The sequence below is a fragment of the Pelodiscus sinensis genome, chromosome 8 (assembly GCF_052426305.1).
Source record: "Pelodiscus sinensis isolate ZL-2025 chromosome 8, ASM5242630v1, whole genome shotgun sequence".
Taxonomy (NCBI): Eukaryota; Metazoa; Chordata; order Testudines; family Trionychidae; genus Pelodiscus; species Pelodiscus sinensis.
The window spans coordinates 9,517,559-9,538,887 of NC_143059.1; the positions used below are offsets into that span (position 1 = coordinate 9,517,559).

The 21,329-nt window shown below is 45.0% G+C and overlaps 1 long non-coding RNA gene across 1 annotated transcript in view; it reads right to left on the bottom strand.

Annotated features, from left to right (window-relative positions):
* The window catches only part of LOC112544316 (uncharacterized), a 43,807-nt gene extending 33,720 nt beyond the window's left edge, over positions 1 to 10,087 (bottom strand). Inside the window, exons 1-2 of the long non-coding RNA XR_003087659.3 lie at positions 10,016 to 10,087; positions 9,070 to 9,205 (exon numbers count right to left, since the gene is read on the bottom strand). This is a non-coding gene — a long non-coding RNA (uncharacterized LOC112544316). The remainder of the gene's footprint in view (positions 1 to 9,069; positions 9,206 to 10,015) is intronic.
* Positions 10,088 to 21,329: the final 11,242 nt, after the last annotated feature.

Sequence of the window (21,329 nt, forward strand, 5' to 3'; positions counted from 1 at the left end):
TATAGTATGTGGCAATGTATAGCTTGGCACTAAGGAATCTGAGAAATGGAGGACGACTCTGGAGGAGGGAGTAACAGAAGATGATGGTCAAAGCTAGATGAATATATGATGAGGGACAGAAGCTACCAAATAAACAGGTCTTCTGTTTAATGTTAACATCCAGTTGCATTCAAACTGAAAACTTGAATACATTTTACACACAAAAATCCCAATGCTGAAAGCCATGACGCAATAGTGGATTTACATTGTGGCGGCAGTTCAAGTCCTACGGGTTCTTTTTCCATGGCACGTCTGTGCTGTTCAGTCTTTGAAGCAATACTTGAAGTATTAATTTGGTTGAGAAGCATTTTCTTTTTGGTGGGCTGTGGCCAGGAGCAAGGGAGTTTGCTCTCTGCCATAAACTTTCTAAGTGGAGTCTGTGTTGTTCCCTGAATGCTGGGTTCTGCAGTTTGAGCCAAATTTCCTGAAAGACAGGATTGCCTGCAGGCTGCTTTTTGACTATGCGTGTCAATGGGTCAGTGCAGAGAGTGTAAAGTGTAAGAAGTTGTAGTAAAAATGCACCCACATTCTGTATTCACTGGTTTTCTTCTAAAGGGAAGCTGACTTGCCAGTCCCTCTTGCTGCTTAACGGAGGAGTCACAGTAGTCTCACAAGGCAACCTAACCACTGCTACCTCTATAGATCAGCCTCGTTTATCTAGCCTACTTCATCACTCTCTAACCCTACAGAGTTTTATGTTGCAAAACATAAAATCGAGTATACAGGCAACCCCCGCACTTACAACCGAATTGGTTCCTGGAGAACGATTGTAAGTCGAGCTGTCATAAGTCGAACCTTTATTTCCCATAGGCATAACATTATAAATGGCGGTTCCGTTCCTGGAAATCCATTTCATACCCTAAAAATACCAAAATTGACTACTAAAATGGAGGAAAACTAAACTAAATAGTTCAAATAATGCACAAAAATAACTAAAAAGTGAAGATCAACGTGGTGGAGACGCGCGCAGTTCAAGCAGCAGCTGCAGACTGGTGAGTCCGACTGACTTTGTACGTTTCCTGTTTTGGGATGATGCATAGAGTCTGCATCGTACACCGTCATAAACGCGAGCTGCAGACAAACTGGGGGGGGGGGGGGGGGTTAGGATAGCTGATGAATTCCTTCATCAGGTAGTTGCTGAACCAACAAGGGGGGATGCTATTTTAGATTTGGTTTTGGTGAATAGCGAGGACCTCATAGATGAAATTGTTGTAGGGGACAACCTTGGTTCGAGTGATCATAAGCTAATTCAGTTCAAATTAAATGGAAGGGAAAAAAAAATATATAACTGAGACTAGGGTTTTTTATTTCAAAAGGGCTAACTTTAATAAATTAAGGAAATTAGTTAGGGAAGTTGATTGGATTAAAGAAATTATGGATCTTGAGGTGGAGGAGGCCTGGGATTATTTTAAGTTAAAGTTGCAGAAGCTGTCAGAAGCCTGTATCCCAAGAAAAGGGAAAAAAAATTATAGGCAGGCGTGTTAGACGAAGATGGATGAGCAAGCATCTCAGAGAGGGGATTAAGAAAAAGCAGAAACCATATAAGGAGTGGAAGATGGGAGGGATCAGTAAAGAAAGCTACCTTATTGAGGTTAGAGCATGTAGGGACAAAGTGAGCAAGGCTAAAAGTCAGGTAGAGTTGGACCTTGAAAAGGGAATTAAAACCAATAGTAAAAGGTTTTATAGCCATATAAATAGGGAAAAAAAACAAAAAAGAAGAAGTAGGACCGCTAATTACTAAGGATGGAGTGGAGGTTAAGGATAATCTAGGAATGGCCCAATATCTAAACAAATACTTTGCTTCAGTCTTTAATGAGGCTAATGAAGAGCTTAGGGATAGTGGTAACATAACAAATGGGACTAAGGATATGGAGGTAGATATTACCATATCTGAGGTAAAAGCCAAACTTGAACAGCTTAATGGGAGTAAATTGGGGGGCCCAGATAATCTTCATCCAAGAATATTAAAGGAACTGGAACATGAAATTGCAAGTCCATTAGCAACAATTGTTAATAAATCTCTAAACTCAGGGGTTGTACCATTTGACTGGAGAATTGCTAATATAGTTCCTATTTTTAAGAAAGGGAAAAAAAGCGAACCGGGTAACTATAGGCCTGTTAGTTTGACATCTGTAGTATGCAAGATCTTGGAAAAAATTTGGAAGGCGAAAGTAGTTAGAGGCCAATGGCAATTGGGACAAATTACAACATGGTTTTACAAAAGGTAGATCGTGCCAAACCAACCTGATCTCCTTTTTTGAGAAAAGTAACAGATTTTTTAGATAAAGGAAATGCAGTGGATCTAATCTACCTCGACTTTAGTAAGGCATTTGATACAGTACCACATGGGGAATTATTGGTTAAATTGGAAAAAATAGGGATTAATATTAAAGCTGAGAGGTGGATAAGCAACACGTTAAAGGGGAGACTACAGTAGGTCATACTGAAAGGTGAACTGTCAGGTTGGAGGAAGGTTACTAGCGGAGTTCCTCAGGGATCAGTTTTGGGGCCAATTTTATTTAATCTTTTTATTGCTGACCTTGGCACCAAAAGTGGAAGTATCCTGATAAAATTTGCAGATGACACAAAGTTGGGAGGTATTGCCAATTCAGAAAAGGATCGGGATATCATACAGGAAGATCTGGATGACCTTGTAAATTGGAGTGATAGCAATCGGATGAAATTTAATAGTGAGAAGTGTATGCATTTAGGGATTAACAACAAGAAATTAGTTATAAACTGGGGGCACATCAGTTGGAAGTAACAGAGGAGGAGAAGGACCTCGGAGTCCTGGTTGATTATAGGATGACTATGAGCCGCCATTGTGACATGGCCATGAAAAAGGCTAATACAGTCTTGGGATGTAGTAGGTGAGGTATTTCCAGTAGGGATAAGGAGGTGTTAGTGCCATTATACAAGGCATTGGTGAGACCCCATTTGGAATACTACGTGCAGTTCTGCTCTCCCGTGTTAAGAAGGATGAATTCAAACTGGAACAGGTACAAAGAAGGGCCACTAGGATGGTCCGAGGAATGGAAAACCTGTCTTATGAAAGAGACTCAAGGAGCTTGGCTTGTTTACCTTAACCAAAAGAAGGCTGAAGGGGGACATGATTGCACTCTTTAAATATATTAGAGGGATAAATACCAGGGAGGGAGAGGAATTATTTAAGCTTAATACCAGAGAGGGAGAGGAATTATTTAAGCTTAATACCAATGTGGACACAAGAACAAATGGATATAAACTGGCTAGTAGGAAGTTTAGACTTGAGATTAGATGAAGGTTTCTAACCATTAGAGGAGTGAGGTTCTGGAACGGCCTTCCAAGGGAAGTAGTGGGGGCAAAAGATCTATCTGGCTGCAAGATTAAACTAGATGGGTTTATGAAGGGGATGGTTTGATGAGATAACATGATCTTGGAACTAACTGACCATTCATTATCAGTGGTAAATAGGTCAATGGAGGGATGATAGGAGTTACTATAGAGAACTTTCTGGGTGTCTGGCTGGTGAGTCTTGCTCACATGCTCAGGGTTCAGCTGATCGCCATATTTGGGGTCAGGAAGGAATTTTCTTCCAGGGTAGATTGGCAGAGACCCTGGGGTTTTTTTGCCTTCCTCTGTAGCATGGGGTACAGATCACAGATGGAGGATTCTCTGCATCTTGGGGTCTTCAAACTATTTGAAGGCTTCAATATCTGGGTTATAGGTGAGAGGATTATTCTAGGAGGGGGTGGGTGAGATTCTGTGGCTTGCATTGTGCAGGGGGTCAGACTAGATGATCATAATGGTCCCTTCTGACCTTAAAGTCTATGAAAGTCTATGAAAGCTCTCTCGCATTAAAAAAATGGTTGTAAATACGGGGGCGGGGGTGGTCGTAAGTCTGGTGTTTGTAAGGCAGGGATCACTTGTATTGAATAGATGGGCCATGCCATGTAGGGTTTAGAAGCATCCTACCTGGGTGATTTGCATTAAAGGGGCACTATACTCATGGAAGGGTAAACAAAATCTTAAGTGGGCAACATTGTGTGGATCTGAGTATAACATGGACCTTGACAGGTGTTTGTTGGTCTATATTTGTGATGTAGCATTTATTTAGTAAATGTTAAACAGGGAAGGGTGTTCTTAGTGGAACACGTTCTACCCATAAAAGCCAGAATCAGATAACACAGTCAAATTCCAGTCTCCATTACCTCTGTGCAAATCTGGATTAATTCAATTGACTCCTAAAGCTACTCCAGAACTACCCTGGAATAACTGAAATAGGATTCTGGCCTGGTATTTCTATACATTACATCTAGCCACTGCCCCAAGTACATCTACATGGGGATTGAAAACAAACGCCAAAAAGACCTGTGGTGCTCCCAGGTCAGCTGATGCACGCTTTCAGGACTTGGGCTCTGGGTCTGAACATCGCAGTGTAGGCATTCAAGTTAGGGCTGGGGCTCTGCAGTGGCTGGAGGGTCCCAGAGCTGAGGCAAGAGCCTGAACCCAAATATCTACACCGGGGCAGTGGGTATACAATGTGGGGGTGGGGGAAGGCATTGCCTTGCCAGACTGCCAGCCTGGCCCCATCCAGCCTCCATCTTAGAACGCCTATCTTAGGCATACTGGAGTGGAGAGTTGCTGCCCCTGAGTGCCCACCCTACTCATGCTGTGGGGCCAAGGAGGCTGGGACCACGTATCAACCTCCCTGTCTTTGCTCCAGGCCAGGGAGGTTGGGGCCACGTGCTGCCCACCCTCCCCGTGGGACGGGGGGCAGGGCTTGGCTCCCATGGGGCATGGGATGAAGGGGGGAGGCTCAGGGCTTGCCCTAAAATCACCCACCACCCACGATCTACACAGTGATTTGATTTTTCCTCCCCCCTGCAACCCAAGTCCCATGGAGCCCAATTCTGCTGACCTAGGCCTGCTGTAACTGGGCTGCAGTGCTTTTTATCCTCATGTTGATATAACCTTAAAGACTTACTATTGTTTGGACAGGGATTGAATTTTAAATGTGGATTTATAATCCTTCCCCGCCGTTCTGCATGTCACTTAACCTCACCAGTCATGGACACAGATATTTGCAGAGTCTCTGCTGTGGAAAACATGCAACACAGATTCAGCAACATTTCTGGTTTAAACAACAAAAAAGCAGCATTTTGACCTATTGTGTACATGAAAATTTGGTGTGTGTGTGGAAATCTCATGATATAAAGCTCAGGGATAGCCCATCACGGTAAAATAGCAGAGATATGACGTTATCGTGTTCACGAAAGAGGTGGAGAAATCGGAGAAGGTCCAGAGAAGGGCAACAAAAATGAGTAAAGGTCTAAAGAACGTGAGCTATGTATCTAACAAAGTGGGTCTTTGCCCACGAAAGCTTATGCTCCAATAAATCTGTTAGTCTATAAACTGCCATGGGACTTCTTGTTGTTTATGCAGATTCAAACACGGCTACCCCTCTGATACATGAGCTATGAGGGAAGACAAAGAATTGGACTTGTTTGGCTTAGAAAAGAGAAGACTCAGAGGGGACAGAGAGCGGTTTTCAAGTACCTAAAAGAGTGTTACAAGGAGGAGGGAGAAAAATTGTTCTCCTTGGCCTCTGAGGATAGGACAAGAAGCAATGGGCTTAAACTGCAGCAAGGGAGGTTTAGGTTGGACATTAGCAAAAACTTCCTGTCAGGGTGGTTAAACACTGGAATAAATTGCCTAGAGAGGTTGTGGAATCTCCATCTCTGGAGATAATTAAGAGCAGGTTAGACAGACACCTGTCAGGGATGGTCTAGATGGTCCTTGGTCCTACCGGGAGGGCAGGTGACTGGACTCGATGACCTCTCGAGGTCCCTTCCAGTTCTATGATTCTATGCACGGTAACATGTAAATTAATTATGCAACAATTAAAAATATTGTAATACCAAAGATGCTCATCTACCACGTGCGTTTAGAATTTCTCTACACTGAAGGCAGATAAACAGTAGTTAATGCCATCTGCATAAAAGCATAGCTTCCTGCTAAACCAGGGGGCACTAGGAAAAATCTGGCATGTGAGATAAGGTAGCAAAAATATCAAATGTTATTGACAGGACTTTGAATGAGCTGTGAATGAGCTGATGAGCAGGTAGTAGGTTGGGGTGAGGATTTCCTGTTTTTAATTAAACTTAATATTTCCTTGCCCTAAAACCAAAGTAGAACAACAGTATTTATGGAGAAAATGTTGCCTAGTGGGTAGAACACAGCACTGGGACTCCTGACTTGAGTGTTATTTGGGATTTTTCCACTGGATTTTAAGTGACTTGAGGAAGCCAAGGCCTCTCCCTGGCTTCAGTTTCTCTTTGAAACTGACTGATGAAAAACTGTACATAAGCACTAGTATAATTATTATCATTGTGTTATACTATCTGCAGGATGTCTGTGTTCATTTTGCCGGAACATGCCGGAATGATGTCATGTAATCATTGATCATGCTTCCAAAAATCTACCTATTAAAAAAAGTGCATCATGATACCAATATGCCACTGGCAAGCGAACGCTGATAAATTATGGAGATATATTTTCATTGATCTTTTTTAATTTTCTTTTTCAATAAAGAACATATAGTTTCAAATGGTAAAGGGTTGCCTCTCAGTGCACACTGATATGCAATGCGTGGCAAAAATACAAAAGTCGTCGGAATACTTGCAAGTCCCGGGCTCAGTTTAAGTACGACTAAAGTAAGCACCCAGTCAAAGCTGCAGATCCGGTGCCAACTCTGCTCTCATGAAGAGTTCATTTGTGGAAGTGGCTACATACTCTTGTCCTGAGCCAGCAAAGCACTTCGGCATGTGCTTAACTTTGTACGTGTAGTGCCACTGAAGTCAAAGGGTTTACTCTGCTTTAGTGCTTCACTGGATCAGGGCATGAATGCTTAGCATCTTACAAGAGTAATCCCTAAATGGGGCTGAATCCTTTTTGGAGATCAGCTAGATTATTCTGGGTGCTTATTCAAGCATCTGACATAGTGGGCTTGACCCAGGAGAGCTTATTCCCGAACAAATGTTAGACTTCAAGGTGTCTCAGAACTCTTTGTTGTTTTATCTTTTGTTCCCAGGCTCTCACCTAGTCTTTGCCTGTTTCTTTGGCCCTCAGGGGTGATCCCAAAACACTCCCTGTCTGAAGATCTATTGAGACTAATCTTCCAGATGAGCTCCAAGATACCCAGGTGTTAACACATCCTGGGATGAAAAACTACAGGCATCATAATAAATTGCAAATAAATGGACCTGGTGTTTGTTTGAAAGCAAATGGTCACCCCCTTTATATCCTGTCAGATTTTTAAAAGCCAAGCAGATTTACACCCAGTGTCTGGGCGAATCGCTAGTGTTCCAGATTGTCCCAATGGCTGTTTTGAGCGCATATGTATTTTTCACAAGTCTTTTTTTCCAATAGGTGCTATTATAAAAAGCATAAATGTAATGGGAGTGGTCATTTGGGAGCCAGGTCTTTGATTCCTGCTGCTGTTACTGGCTCAAGTTAATCGGTTAAATCTGTAAATAGTCAGTGTACCCAGCCGACTTTAGGACCCTCTAGAATCTGATGCCTGGCAGCTGATCTCAGGAATGTCTGGCAGTTGAACATTGCAATGTATTCTGACAGCAGACCTTCTACGTAATTGACATGCAGCAAAGATGGCTGCTGGATTTCAAATAGGATCAACCAATAAACAGATGATTCTCACCACATGATTTTTGAGGATGCTGTTTTCCCCTACTATAAGGGCTGAAAACCACACAGGTGGGCTGACCTGGTGGCTTCCTAGAAGAAGTAAGAGGTCACAAGTCGAATCTATAAGATCCTAGAGTTTTTGGTGCGTCTTCAAAAAATCTGCGATAATATAACAATTCTACTCAGCAATCCAATGGATTTGCTTTTAGGATCAATGGGCTAAAAACCACCCATATTTTTCTTTGCCATCATCACCACCATAAGGGAGTCTAAATAGATTTCTGTAGCCATTATTATTCCCCCTATATTAGTGTCCAGATGTCCCAGTCCAGACTGGGGCCCTGTTGTGCTCAATGCTATACAAAGACACGTGAAGACAGTTCCCTCTCCAACGTTTGCATGACGGTTGCACGGTGCTGGTTCAAAAATGTTTGGTTTTACTCTTTCATAGCTATGTCCACTTGGATAAGAAGGGAGGTTGAAAAGAGGGGTTGGTGACCTTGAAGAGCTGAGGAGTGGCTTCCGCAGAGCAGAGTTGCAAAGTAATGCAGACTGAAGGCCTGTTGGGCACAGTGCAATCCGTCATCCCAAACAGACACACCACCACAATACAAGCACCACAACGCAATGCTGAAACATCCTTCTCTGATTTGGTGGCTCCTCTTTCCCTCTCCCCTTCGGTCACATCTGGGAGGGATGAGTCTGTTTCTCCTCCCTTTGGGTGGGAAGAGATACCTCCCTTCTAAGCGTGAAGGGCCAGAATTTCAAAGGTATTTAGGTATCTATGAAAATAGATCCCTACTGGGATTTTCAAAAGTGCCTAAATCTGTTTAGGTACCTTCCATTCTCTCAGAAAGCACTTAAATACCTTTGAAATATGATCTTCAGGGCCTAATTCAAAGCCCACTGCAGTTAGCAGAAAGATGGACATCACCAAGCCCTTTGATTCTCCCAGCTGTTGCTAGCCTGCCAGGGAGCAGTGGGTGGCAGTGGTTGGATTAATCCTTTGGTTTCTGAGCTGGCATGAACATATACCCCATGACAGGCTTCTTCAAACTCCTCCAGCTGGGATCCCAATGACCCAGGCTCCCTACGGTGGGTGAAGTATCCATGGTGCTTGGGAGGAGGGTTGACCCTAAGTGGGGTTGGGGAAGAAGGAGAGAGACAGACTCATCCTCCAGCTGGGGCCCATCTCAAAGGATTTGGTGAGTTTCAACAGGGCTCTCATTACCCAATGAGAGAGACATCTGAGATGGGAGGTGCATCATTTCTTCCAGGGTCCCATTGCCCAGGTTGTCAGTGTCACTCTTCTATTGGGTCCCATTTCCAAGCTGGGTTTCTTACCTCTGGCAGAGCGGCAGTTTGTAGAGCCGGTAATTCCTCTCCCTGGCCAGCTGGCCAATGTCCTTGGCTAGGTCACTGATGGACAGTCAGTCACAGCTAAACCACTGAGTTCCCTAGTTTTCAGAACTTTGCTGAGCTGTAATGGAAAGGGAGGAGAGGGGGCTCCATCAGCATTCCCAACCTCCCCTGGGCCAGGAGTCTTTCTCCCCCAAGTCCCTCAGCTGGAAACATGGGAGGAGAGGAGCTAGAGTAGGGCTGGCCAACCCGGCGCTCGTGAGCCACATGCGGCTCTTCCCCCCTTCAAGTGCAGCTCTCAAAGCCTCCCCTGGGGCTTGTGAAGCTGCCCCTGCGCCCCTGAAAATGGCCCCCGACCTTCGTTTCCCTGTACTCACCATCTGGCATGGCAAAGAAAAATGGTACCAGCAAGATGGCGCCAGCTGACAGGAGCCTGATGTGGCCAAAAATCCACCCAGAGTAGTGTTTAAAGGGGTAGTGTCCTTTTTTTTTTTTTTGCGCTCGACAATGTTTCCCTCCCGGTTCTTTGTGCTATATCCCCAACTATTGTGGTTCTTTGCTTTTAACGGGTTGGCCACCCCTGAGCTAGAGGTAGACCCACAGCTCCTTCTGCCCCCAAGGGACCAAGGAGCAGGACCCTCCATGAGGACTTTCATCCCACCTGCTCCAAGAGAACAAGAAGTTGACCCACAGCCAGGCATAAACCTGGCTGAAGCAGGGGTTGGCACATGGACCCCATAAAATCCCAGGATCTCCACTGAACCAGAAGATGATGAACTTGACTAAAGTCTCTCTCACTCCCTGTTCTGACTCTGCCTTCCTTAACAGGAACATTCCCAACCCACAGCCCTGACCGCTGCAGATCCTACAGCCTATCTGAGCCAGCCTGCCTACGCCTGGCATCAGGAAGCTAAGGACAGAGGTCACTTACGTCAATTTCAGGGAGGGAGCTAGTGAATCCAAATGGGGCTTTGCTGCTCTTCACGAGCTTGGCTCTCTCCTGTTCCCCAATTATCACAGTTTCCCCAATTATCACCTGTAATACCATTAACTCACAAACATCCCACTCTCCCTACCTTTAATATCAGCAATTCACAGACACTTACCTTCCTTCCTCCCCCTTCCCACCCCCCCCCCCCCCCGCATTCCCCTTCTGTTCTGCAATGTGATTTGTCCTTTTCATATTTGTTCTTTTTTTTATTGTATCCTTTGGTATATATGGTTGTGACTACTTTCTTCCACTATTTGATCTGAGGAAGTGGGTCTGGCCCAGAAAGCTCATCATCTAATAAACCATCTTGTTAGTCTTTAAAGTGCTACATTGTCCTGCATTTTGCTTCAACTACCCAAGACTAACACGGCTACATTTCTATCGCTCTCTCCTGAGACACTCTGAACCTGATGCAGAAGTTGACACGCTGTTGGGGAAGGAGGTAGGTTAGGATCAATAGACCAATGCACATGCTGTGCAAACAAGACCAACCCCATCTCCAGGGGCGAGACATTGAGCTCAGGGTGGACTGTCTGATTCACGAATCATGGAGCTTGAGAAGGGGACTGTCACAATGTCTTTGTCTCTCTAGACTAGGACAATGTTCAGCTCCCCCTCTCTGAACTCTTGATCCATGAACAGCTCATCAGGATGGAGACAGACTCCTTACCCCTCACTGACTCGAAAGCCCTTGGTCAGAGGAAGGGAATGACTGTGGGGACAATTCCCCACCCCCTTCCACATTTCAGTGCCGGTTGGAGAGAAGAGCTGAATCCCTTTGGGCCCACTCGATTCACTAGGAAGGAGTTTATGACTGTCCTGTGATCTCTATCTGCTAGATCCCATGGTGGGAGTGGGGGGAGGCTGGGAGTGGGGAAGGAGACAGGGGATTTGAGGCTCTCACTGCCAAAGCCAGACAGAGCCCTGTCCCAGAAAGAGGAAGGGCCCACCATAACACTGCCCTGACCAAGGATGGTGCACAGGTTAGCAGGAGAACCTGGAAAATGGATTTCCAGTCTCTCTTTTCCAGTCATCACTAAGGTAAAATTGCCCCCTGCCCCTCCTGACCCATGCTCACCTCTAAGACGTACTGGAGCCTGTGTTTGGGAGTGCTGCTAGCAGGTCCCCAAGCATGGCACGCCTGAGGTCAGACAAGACCTTGTGCAGAGCCTGGGGTCACAGCTGGGAAACAGGGAATACCTCTCTCTGTCAGCAGCCTGCATGCTCAGCCAATCAGCATTGAGATTCTGAGATGTGGGCGTCTCAGCAGATGCCCCTATGGATGGCCCAGGTCACCACCTGAGGGGATCAGTCTCAGGGCACTATTCCAGCTTCACGTCTTAGGGACGATCTCCCTCAAAGCCATAAAGGGGTTGGGAGTGTCTCTGATTGCCCTTGCCTTGCAACTTTGTCTGGCCTGGCTGATGTCAGGATGTCTCTGTGAGGTCATCACCTCCTCACCACCTTTCCCCAATAGGCTGAGATCTTGGAACAGGTCTTTATGATGTCACTGCCACCAGGGGCGGATGAGAGTGCCATGGGGCCCAGGGCAGCGCTGCGGGGCCCCGGGCAGCAAAATTTTGTGGGCCCCCCCCCCTTTGACACAGTGCATGCGCCGTGGTGCCAAGGCACATGCGCGGGGCCTCGGGAAGCGCGGGGCCCGGGGCAGCCGCCCCGCTCGCCCTGCCCTAAATCCGCCGCTGACTGCCACACCCCTGCCAGGCTGATGACTTATCCCTTGCCAGCCCTAGGGACTCATTGACTGATCAGAAGAAAGTGCTCTCAAATGACAAGCTGACCAACAGTTGTTCCTAGTCATTCTTCAGCAAGTATTTGAGCAGAATTGGCACATTGTACCAGTCCTGATTCTGTCTAATCAAATACATGATTGCTTGTGACTTATTTGTTTGATCTTAAAAGAGTACAGGATGACTCGACTCTTCCCTGTCAACAGCCACCTGCTTATCCAATCAGCATTGGGACTCCGAGATAGAAGATGGAGGGGTCTCAGCAGAAGCCCAATAGGACAGTCCAGGTCACCATGAGAGGGGATAAGTCTCTGAGTGGTACTCCAGCCCCACCTCTTTGTGAGAGCCTTCCCTAGTGACAGCAAATCCCCCCAACACACACATACAACCCTCCTTGGTGTAGACAGGCAGGAATGGAAAAGCAGGGAAAGAAGCAAGAAAAGATAAAGAGGGAAGGGAGGAGAAAAAGAGAAACTTAAAAGGACAATCCCCAAATACCCTAGTGATTCTACAGGACGAAGTCCTTGGCAGGAAACCAAATTACCTTAATCTAGTGATTTCTAGGCCTAGAATTCATCTGGTACCAGGTGAATCAGACTGAACAGGTTCCAAACCTCTTTGAAGCTCTTACCATCTAAACCAGGACTACAAAATCAGTGGTAGGGAAGGAGAAAACTCTGATGTGATTCCTCCTCACGCTCACGTACATTAATCCTAATTCTCTTTCTGTCCTCAAAGGGAGACCTTGAGAAGGAAACTTGCTGCTGCAAAGCCATGGGAGTCTCTGAGGTTACCCCTGCTTTGTACCTCTGTCCTGCCCAGCTGATGTCAGCTTCTCTTTGTGAGGTCATCATCTCCCCACCACTGTCCCCCAATAGGCTCAGAGTCTGTAACAGGCCTTTGTGATGTCACTGCCACACCTACCTCTCCCTTGTAAAGCTGGTGACCTTGCCAGCCTCATGGGATGTTTCAGTGGCTTCCCCCGGATCATCCCATTTAATAACAGCTGAGTCTGGGAATCAAGCTGGCTGCACAGCTAAGTCCCAGAGGATGCTCCCTATGCCACACACTGTTTTTATTAATTAGTGGACTTTAAGGCCAGAAGAAACCATTAGAGCATCAAATCTGACCCTGCGTATCCCAGCCCTCCTGTGTATCACAGTAGCTAAGTTCTGATTCAAGCACATGCTGGAAAGGCATCTAGCCTTCATTAGAAGACAGCAAGAAATGGAGACTCCATCACTTGCTTTAGTGGTTTGTTCCAATGATGAAACATCCTCACTGTGAAATATTGTGCACTTGGCACCTTGCAGAGTTGCTTAGCACCTTGCAGCATCAAACGCTACCAAAACACATCCGAAAGAGTTGCTATAATTTCACAGAAAACTTAGAAAAGCATCTGAGTTGGAGAGCATTCTGACCCCATTGGCTGTAATGTTTACACCAGAGCAACTCCATTGACTAGAAGTCAGTCCTCAAATCTCAGGCTGAGTTTGTTGAGGAAAATCCCTCTCTTGTTTTCTAATAGGGCAACTCTGGTAAGGACAATGTCATTACCCATCCTTGCCCTATTGGCATACTTAAGGCAGTGTCATTGCATGCTTATATTTCTCTCTTTTTTATCCCTTTTCTCTTTATTGGTTTCCTCTGGCTTTCCCAGTAGAGATGACCTATTTTTATGGTAAATCGTGCAGTTGCTTGTGATGCTACCAGGCAATTATAATGCTTCTTTCTTCCACTCTCCTGTAATACAGCTGCTTTGAGGATTAATTCAGTTGCCTGGGAATTTCAAGATAAAGAACGGCTGCTGTTATAATTCACAACCCCACAACTTCTCTAACGAATGAATGGTGGGCACAGCACAGGAATCCAGAACTCCTGAATTATAGTCTGCAAGTAGGCCAGAGTACCTCAGAAGTTGTGCTAGCCTGTGCTTTTTGCTGGTTATCACCGTTATTTGTGACTTTTAGTGGGCGAGGCCAACATCTGTTAATGAGTTATTGCAGAATTGCTGGCGGGAGACCGGACCAAGGCCATTTACCATTTTATATTTCGTTCAAGTGGAAGAATTCTTTCCCGTGGTCACCAACAGTTGAGTAGGCTACACAAAGGATGTTTTTGTAATGGTTGACATCTGCTCCAACGTGTCATTCTTGGTAGGTAACATTAAAACAACATGAACACAGTATGAATGCACTTAATTAGGTCAGGCTTAATCGGCAAGACCAATTCATCAGGACATCTTCCAGACCCTACATCCTCCACACATGTCAAAGTACTTCTTGTCTCTCTGCGACCTCACTTTTATTTGCCTAATGAAGAGTCTATAATGAAGATCACTAAACATACAGAGCTGAGGCTTTTGCAAGGACTCTGTCGGTTCTATGAGAGTCCTTCTAATATCCCTGAATTCTGACCTCCATTGACACTTCCCTGGCATACACTGTGATGTGTCCCAATTTATCACTGCAGTCTCTTTCCAATGCAGCAGGATGGGCATATCTTGGGACGTCCCCTGTCCCAGAGGAGGAAAAGGCACGCCTGGCTCACTTGCATGCACTGAACATGTAGCCCCCGAGACTACAAGGAACAGGAAGTCCCGCAAAGACTGTCATTTAGAGTACTTCTGAAGCTTATTGTATGTTCCCCATTAATCCAGCGGTCACGAAGTTAACAAATGAGTAGAAGTGCAACAAGCAATTCTGAACCTATCCAGGCATAAATTTGACAGTGATTAGGGTATCCAGACCTCCAGTTTTCGACCAGAACATGTGGCCAAAAAGTGACCCTTGCGGATCTGAACAGCATCATTGACCAGGTCATTACAAGACCGGTAGGCAGCACAGTAGGGGCCGGGGCAAGTCAGGGTCCCTACCTGCCCTGCCTCTACAAGGCTTCCAGAAGCAGCTGGCAGGTCCCTGTGGCCTCTGGGAATACGGGCAGTCAAGGAGGCTCTGTATGCTAACCTCAAACACAGGGGTGGGCTCTCATTGGTTGGACCTTGACATGAAAGCGGTCATGGGAAGCTGTGGTAAGCATCACCAGGAGGCACCTCATACACCAAACCCTGACCCACACATCGAGCACCTGCGCCAGCCTTCACACCCTCCATCCTAACTCCCTGACCCAGCCTGGTGAAAGTGAATGAGAGAGCAAGTCAGGGAGGGAGAGGGGATGTGGCAATTGGGGCCTCGGAAAAGGGGCAGGAAGTAGGTCAGTCGAGTTCAGTTTTGTGTCGTTCAAAAGGTAGCAACCTTGTGATATGTCATAGTGAAACCCAAACACCAGAACTCTAGTTTAACACGTTCTCACCAGTGCCACATGGTCACATGGAAGGGGAAAGTCAGTCAAGGGTGGGCAGGGGAAGAAGGAAGCTGGATTTCAAATTCTTTTTTTTTTTTTTTTACACTAACCACTACAGCAAAATGTTAACGATAGCCACAAGGAGTCAGATTAATTTTTAGTTTTAGGCATCAGCTACAAATATACAGATGAGCATGAAGTGCCAGTTCTGTAGCCTCTGGCTTTTACTTTTTTCCAACGAGCTATTCAGCCTTGGCATTGGGAAAAAATTGCTTAAAATAAAAAAAATGTTCTTTTTGCCTATGTGTAGTTCTCTGAGCTAACACAAAAGCAGGTGTGGTTTGATAAAATATCCTAGATCAGTGTTTCTCAACCAGTGGTATGAGTACCCTTAGGGGTACTCGACGGAAGTCTGGGGGTGGGTACATCAATTGAAATTTGGAGAAAACTGATTTTTTTTTAAAAAGTTTTACAGCGTTTCATTATTTTTGTACTTTTTACACCCAAAAATTTCATCATCCGCCCAGCTACAATTAAGTTGTTTAAACAAATGTGTTGCAATGGTAGGGGAAAAAATGGTGTGTCTGAAAACTGTAGGTACTGGGGGATATGTATAATTTTTTTAAAGGGGTACTTTTTTTTTTTATAAAGTTTAAACACTCTCCTAAATAACCTGGGAATTAGCACTTCCAGTTGCTACCACCTCTATGTGCTCTGCTCTTTGCCAGGTTATCTAGGAAATCTCATCAATGTCTTCTTGGCAGGAAGATTTTGGAGCAGCTCAGAGAGGGGGTAACATTTTGTGGCACCTCAGGTCTCTCTCTGGTCTAGTTTTGCTCAGTCATATTTATTATAGTCCCGCACTGGAAAAAAAAAACAAAATTCCCCTTACATATTTACTAAATACCATTCGGGTGGGCATGAGTGATTCTCTGTCACAGTTAAGGGATTATTTTCTAGCCTAACGGTGCTTTAAACGTTTCACATCAGATCTAATTGAAGAGCTTTATAGCGCATGTGACATAACATCTCCGAGAATGAGTTATAAATACTATATGCTAATTTTGAAGAATTTCTTCTTGGAAGGGAACATAAATAGGCTGATGGAACTCCACAGATAACAATTTTTGCAGGATGGAATAAATCACTGTGGCCAAGCTCTTATTAACCTTCTTAAAGGCTGGTTCCTTGACACAGATATGTCTGTAGGTTTTCCTACAAACGGAGAGTTGAGCTCAAAGCTGTGTTCCTATGAAAGCAGAATCTTCCATTAGGCATTGTTTGGTGTGGTCCTGCATCCCTCTATCCCACTGAAAAATTGGCATGGGAATTCATTTGGAAAACTAGATAATTACATTGGTGCAGATGTGTCTTTGTAAAAATTACTGTTTATTGGAGCAAGGGGGGGGGGAAGGGGGTTCTGTATTGACCAGTCTCCATAAAAGGGTGAGCAGTTTGGGCAGGAAGACATATTGTGTGCTCCCAACTGCTTCCTTTTTCACCTTTTCCCACCTTTGGCTCGCTGCAATCACTGGGAGAAATATTTGTTGCTGATAAATTATTGGCCAACGTAGGCTTCTTATGTATCTGTCAGTCACTCTCAAACCAATCCTGCTTTCTACTGAGGGTGACCCCCGACTCCCCAGCCAGAAAGCACATCACACCCCAAGTCTGTTCTAGGATTGCCAGATGGCTCTGACAAAAATAACGAACACACTTGATCTCAGATTGGGGTAGGAGAACTGGCTGTGGGGGGAATGGGGTTGGCAGGGGAGATCAGGGTGGAACCGGCTGGTAGGGAGCAGGGCTGGTTAGGAGGAAGTCGGGGGGAACGGGGCTAGCCAGGGGAGATCGGGGTTGGGGGGGGTGAGGAAATGGCTGGCAGGGGCAGGGCTGGCTGGGAGGAGGTCAAAGGGAGCGGGGATGCCCAGGGTGGAAGATCTGGGGGGAAACAGACGGCGGGAAGTGGGGCTGGCCTGGGCACACGAAGAACCCGGGGCGCTACCCATCCCGTGCATGGTCCCAGCAAAGCACATGGGTGAGTCCGTCCCCAGGGATTACATCCTGCTCCAGCCCAGCCCCCCTTCCACTGCATAGTTGCGTACTGCCTGGCTGGTAGACATGCTCGCGCAGTGTGAGCCGGTCTACCCGCCGGGCAGTATGCAACTACGTACTGATACTCATGATAATAATAAAACTTATTTAATTAGAAAATTCAAGACATTTATATGGCTGGTATTTTCTCAATTTGTTTCCCGGACAGAAAGCTCAAATTATCAAATACCAGACTGTCCGGTTCAAAACTGGACACTTGGCAACCCTAGTCTGTTCTGGTCCATCCTTCAGGGTACAGTCTCATTCAACAAACATAAGGCCCACAAATTAAGACCAAAACACAACTGTTTACCTTATCCAAGCAGGCCACAAGCCTTTCCCCTCATGTCTTTCTCTTCCACATTAAAGACCAAGCCTAAGGCCCAGGGACCCAATTTCCTTACAGTTCTCTTCAACTGAGCCACTTGCTGACTTTTATAATCACTCGGTCTCCTCTTACCTGATAATCGACCATGGCTGGCTGAATCACAGGTCCCCCTTGTCCTTAAAGGGGCAGATCACCTTGTTACAACCAGCAATGCATGTATTATTTGTAACCATTCACCACATCGGTTTTGTAAATATATTTTAGCCTGTGTTCATTTTTGGCCTTTTTCTTATTTACACTGCACCGGCTGAATAAAGAGATTTATACTAGGTTTTGTTGAAAATATTCCATCAAAACCATTTTCTGACAGAAAATTGGGTTTCATTTAAACACATGTTGGGAGAGGGAATGTCTGTTTTCTGGAAGCAATTTTGATGTTTCATTAAAAACACCCTGAACACCTAAAAATTGAAACATGATGATTCTTCAGTGCTGCCTTGGTGCCTCAAAGAAGTTCAGGTGCCATGTTGGTCTCTTCCCTTTGATGGGCCAAGACCCCTGCAGAACTACATCTCCCATGATGCACCACAGCCACACAACTGCCACGATGCACAGCCTCCTTTCACCAAGAGAGGAGTTGTAGTAACATGGGAGCAGATTTTTGATAGCCCAGAGCCCAGTAACATGGTCAAATCATTGCCAGCAGCTGAAATACCAATTGTCGTCCTTATTGCTGAAAATAGCTAAAAGGAGACCTTTCTGACACCTTAGCACAATAACCAGATGTGGTGACAGATGTCACCGGTCCCTAGGCAAGGTGGAGAGGGATCTTGGCTTGGGGGAGGGAGCAGGCAGTGAGAAAGGAAAGGAACAGGGTGGGGAGGGCCTTTGGGCAGGAGGCACGGGGCTAGCCTTCCTACCATGCTGCAACGGGTTCTGGCGGCAATTTAAAGGGCCCACGGCTCTGGCTGCTGTTGCCTTTGCAGTAGCAATGGCCTAGAGCCTCAGACCTGTTTAAATCGCCAGGACCCAGAGCAGCTGCCCCCTTGCTCTCCTCTCCCATTCCCTGTCAACGGTCCTGATCAGACCAGAAGGGAAGGAGCCAGTGAGCGAGCTCAAGGAGTAAACATAACCCTCTGTCTTTTTGACTTATTTTTCCAAAGCATGCTGTTTTTGCAAGATGGAAAGTCTTCCGCTAGGTAACTACCGCTATACAGCTGGTTGTCTGATAGAACATTCTCCTGCTTGACTGATGGAAAATTGCCCACCTGACAGGATGGAAATTTCCACCCCTTAACTTGTTCATTAAGAAAACTGCTGATCAGAAGCTAAGTTATGCAATACTAACAAGTTGGCTATAAAAAGAGGAAGAAATCTGAGATTAATAGACACTCGAATGCTTGGATACCTCTCAAGTTCCCCTGCTGATCGCTGGCTGGCAATGGGATGTTTGCCGTGATCCACTAGGATTGCCCCAAGATCCTGAATAAATATGAATCTGGATTTTTTGGGGGGCGTGGGAGGTGGGGTTCCACTAATCTGTTGCAGATGTGTGTAATTATTTGATGGTAAGTGAAGCTTAGCTTTTAGTGCAAGCACTCCTGTATACTCCTGTTTGTGCCAAATCTATCAGTTGGACGGCCATTTCCTGAAACCATCTTGCACAAAATAAAGATACTACATGTTTTTGGCTGAAAGAAACCCTGGTAACAATGCATCACTGAAAACGTAATCCAACCAAGGAGCCAGGGTCATAGAGGAGAATGAGAGCACAGAGGCATCACTTGGTCAGTTCAATATAGAAATAGTTCTGTTTCCAGCTGAAATATTTAAAAAAAAAAAATCACCAAAAGGTTAATATGCTGTGGAAAATTTCAAATATTTTTTTCCTGATCACCTCCAGCTTATACTCACTTTCCAGACTCTTTTGTCTTGCCAGAATGGTACACGGGGATCTCAGTGCAGATGAGATTTAAGGCAGTGCCATTATTTGTTAGTCACTATTGACGGGGTGTGTTTAGTCACCTCGAACACTTGCTAGGATTTCTGCTTCTTGGTTGAAACAATCCTTTAAACATGGTAAAAAGCCTAACAACAAATAGAAGTTAATGAATCAGAGGATGCATTGGATAAGTAGAAGTAGCAGCTACTGGCCTGTCTAAACCAGGGTGCTCAAACTTGCTAACACAGTGATACTCAGACCGCCAGGATTAAGGAGCCAAATTAGTGATCAACATTACCCTAAAACAGTGGTTCTTAAACTGTGTTCTGTGGAACACCGGTGTGCCGTGAGGCAGTCGGAGGGTGCCGCGGAGAACAACAGAGTTCAAAATAGTCACCCTTAAAGGGGCAGGCAACCTTTTTTTTTTTTTTTTTGGTCAATAACTCTTCCTCTCCCCCCCCCCCCCTTTTCTTGGGGTGTGGGGGGGTTCAACAAAAAAATCCTTGGTGTTCCTGAAAAAAAATTATTTGGTGTTCCTCAGTCTTAAAAAGTTTAAGAAACACTGCCCTAAAACAAACACTCCAGTCATTCTGCTATGAGAATAATATATATATAATTAACTACATGACTGGTTAATAATTAAATTACACCGTATTTTAATATCATGCACTACAACAAGCTGCAAGACACACATTGGCAAGCCACGTGCCGCTTGCTAGCATTGATCTGAGTAACCATGCTGAGTAACTATGCTAACCAGTGTTCCCTGTAAACTCAACACTTGGGCAGCTACCCAGGAGAGATTCAGGTTCCACCTAGTTGATTGGCAGAGCACCGCACAGCCAGCACCATGTCTTTCTATTAGTGGTGCACATCCACACAGGCTTTGGTGCATGTAACAGTATTTATTCTGCATGTGGCTGGAAAACAGAGGGAACATTGGTGCTAACATCTTTGGACTTGAACCAGCATCATAACAGTTGCCTGCAGAGTGCAGTGCCAAGAAAGAAAGATGTAAACACAAAAGTTTTTAAAAATCCCAAACCTAGTTAATTTGTCTGGCTGGCTTAAGAGACTTTTCAAAAATGGCAGCTATCGTATTTCTATACTGGATGAAGAGAAGTCACTCCCAAGGAATCGATTAGGGAGATAATGGATTTCTGAGAAACCTAGAGGGCATACATTTCTTATAATGGAACACATGCATACAAAAATAGACTGTCAATTTTTTCACTCTATAAACACTAGAGAAAATTCACATATTTGTCTTCCTTGTATATTAGGCAAATAGCAATGAGCATCAGGAGAGAGATGGTTGCTACAGAACTATGGGAGGAAGGGGTGACTGGGAAATAATTACCCTATATCAATTAAATTAACAACGGTTGGAAAACTGCAAGGGAATTCTCTTTATATTTCATTTTGCAATCAATTCTACTTGAACGCTATCGTTGGGAAATCCTTTCCTGCCGAAAATGGGAAATTCTAAGAGTGAGCATTTATTGGAGTTGTCTTGGCAACAAGAGCAGTATGGAGTTATAATTCAGACCAAAGGGGAGCTTTTGTTTTTAAAGCTGGCACTCAAATAGGAAAGAAAGAGGCGAAGTCTAGGTACGCAGGTGATTATATGCTCTGCTAAAGCTCTAGGATAATCAAAAAGTCTGAAGTAAATTAAACAAAATGCAAGTAACTGAGATAGTGGTGAATATATGAGTATAGAAATAAGCTTTGCTTTGGGTTTCGTGTCCATTTTCCTGTCTCCGTTGAGACCTGAAAAATATTTTATATTGCTGCTGATTACTGCAAAAGTAATCCAAAAATAATGCTAATTGTTATTAT